This window comes from Penaeus chinensis, chromosome 34 (genome assembly GCF_019202785.1).
Source record: "Penaeus chinensis breed Huanghai No. 1 chromosome 34, ASM1920278v2, whole genome shotgun sequence".
Classification (NCBI taxonomy): Eukaryota; Metazoa; Arthropoda; class Malacostraca; order Decapoda; family Penaeidae; genus Penaeus; species Penaeus chinensis.
The window spans coordinates 30964596-30967095 of NC_061852.1; the positions used below are offsets into that span (position 1 = coordinate 30964596).

Consider the following 2500-nt stretch of genomic DNA (forward strand, 5'->3'; position numbering starts at 1 on the left):
TTATGATCACTCGGTCATGTGCTGCAGTAGCACAGGCCTGGCTGATGTCTAAGCTCCTATAGTTTGACCGGCTGTACACATTGTACAGTTTGAGGGGCCCCCGACCAGGTGAATCTTAACAGCAAGAAATTCAACATCGTCTCCACTGTGCGGTGTATTGGCTTTTGCGGAGCAGGGGATTGTTGCTCTGACCAGGATGATCGAGCCTCTCTTGCCAGCTGTGTGTGGCAGCATGAATAGATGATATCCTGAGAAGCGAACAATCTCCACTGTTAATGTCTCCTGGAGCATGGCAGTGTCAATGTTCCTTGATCGCACTATTACGTGGAGGACGGCATTCCTTGTATAGAAGCCATTGATGTTCCATTGTAGTATGCTTAGATTGTGTGTCACTTTGTTACTTGTTGTTACATCTGAGGCGTCGTTATATTCGGATTGTGATATGTCGGATATGTCACTTCAGGATTTGTCTGTGTGTATTTCTTGTTCTTTGCTGACTTTACCTGGGTAAGGTAAAGCATGTTCTGGCACTGGCTGCACAGATTCAGCCTGGTTTGGCTCTGCTTGTGAGGGCATGGCCTGGGTTGGAGTGGGGAGGGGAGTCTCGTCCTGGGGTGAGGGTTTGGCTCTGTCCAGCTTCCTTCCCTTCAGGACTGCAACAGTCTGGGTCATTGTCGTCAAGGCGATCTTCTCTGTCTCCTCACTCGACCTCCCGAAAGCTGTTACTACTGCAGCGAGTAAAGTAGTCAACAGAAGAGTTATATCTTCCTCATCAAAAAGACTTTTGCAGTTCTTTTTGAACCTTTATTCCTCTGATTCTTTTCTTCACTTTTGGTGTAGCCGGAAACTCCTTTTTATTGGAGATATCCAGTGTCGGCTGGGAGGAGCTTCTTTCCTCTTAGGAGGTCGGGAAGCCTTTTCTCTTTTGTTCTGTCCCCAGACATAGATGCCTGGGGGAGCAGGAACAAAGTCTGGTCGCTCTTTAACAATCTCTTGTCGACTAATGGCCACCTCTTTCCTGACAGAGCAAGTCAGGCTCCAGGTGTGATGCCTCTTGGCGCAGTTGGGACATTTGGCTGTTGCGTCCCTTTGTTCTTCCTTGTATGTAAGGCACACCTCGGTGTTGTGTGCCTTGCTACAGACATCACATTTGGGCTTGGCCGTGCAGCTAGCCTGGTGGTGACCGTATCTTTGGCATTTGTAGCACCAAAGTGGCTCAGGCACATAAGTTCTTAAGTTAAAGGTGCCCCAGTTATCCAGATCATGGGTAGTGGTTGGGGCTCCTTTCAGGGTCACCAGGACTTGCCTGGTTGGAGTCTTCCCTTTCGACATTCGGGAAGCCTCCTCAACCTGTGGGTGTGATGTGATCAGATCCATATCATATCAACTGAGAAGCCAAGTAGCGCCATCTTAACTCTCCTATCGTCGATATTCAGTGGTGAGAGACACACTTTCCTCCCATCTTTAAGCTCCTTCGTTTCCTGCAGGAAATTCAGGGTCTTTGAGCACAATAATCATGCCCTGGTCTCTGGCAACCCAGATTGACAATCGGATTTTTCTCTGCATCTCCAATGCTCTGACCAGTTGGTAGGCATTGCCGAAGCCTTCAGGTTTAGAGGGAACCTTAAACTGTAGGAAACGCTTAGGGGGTCTAGACTCCCTCAGAGTCTGTCTCCGACCTTGGTCGTTTCGGACCGCCCTTTCGGCTTTGGACTTTGGTTATGAGAACAGCAGCTGCTTCGGCTGGTTTAGCTTGTGCTCCCATCTCGGTCAGGGAGGACGTCTGAGGGGGCTTGGAGAGGCCAACATGAGAGTCCATCTGTTGGACATGTTTGTGGCTGATGGGTTCTCAGTCTTGTCCATTTTGGCAGCAGGTGTGACAAAGTCATCCTGTGCCTCGGATTTTCTTTTGCCGCCAGAAGCCACGTATGGCTTCAAAGTGACTGCCTTGGTCTGAGCATTGCATGGGTTGTCAACAGTTATCTCTTTCTGTGTTTTTTGGGTTTTTTTTTTTTGAGTTTTAGTTTCCAAGTAATTGACAGCTGCTTCATTCCCTCACGCCCCCACCCACCACGGAGTCCAACAAGGGGAAGCTGTATGTTAGAGCCGTTGTCTAACAGCTACAGGGGTGGTGAGATGATATACGCAACCAATAGCCATTGTAACGGTACTCACAGACCAGTGTGAGTGCCAACGGCGGCATGACTGCTTGCCCCTAGTCTCCCAAGGGAGACCAGCCGATTGACCTGACCGGGCCAGGATCATGCCACCTTTCTTGCTGAAATAAGGGCCCAAAGAGGTGGGTTGCTAGCCGCAGGGCGTACCCATGCACGACATCACTCAACCTCCAGGACTACCGTCTCCACAGCGCACAAAGGGAATGACCTTCCACCTACAAGATAGGCATCGTTGTCTGGAACACTTTGCTCATCCCTCTGAAACAGCCACCCAAAGGCTGTTTCGCCTCAGTGAGGGAAGGGAGCTCTTGCACCTTTTCCAG

General features: G+C 49.9%; 1 protein-coding gene across 6 annotated transcripts in view; it reads left to right on the forward strand.

Annotated features, from left to right (window-relative positions):
• LOC125043864 overlaps positions 1-2500 on the forward strand; it is a 127982-nt gene that overhangs the window by 113648 nt on the left and 11834 nt on the right. The gene's annotated exons all lie outside the window — the stretch shown is intronic.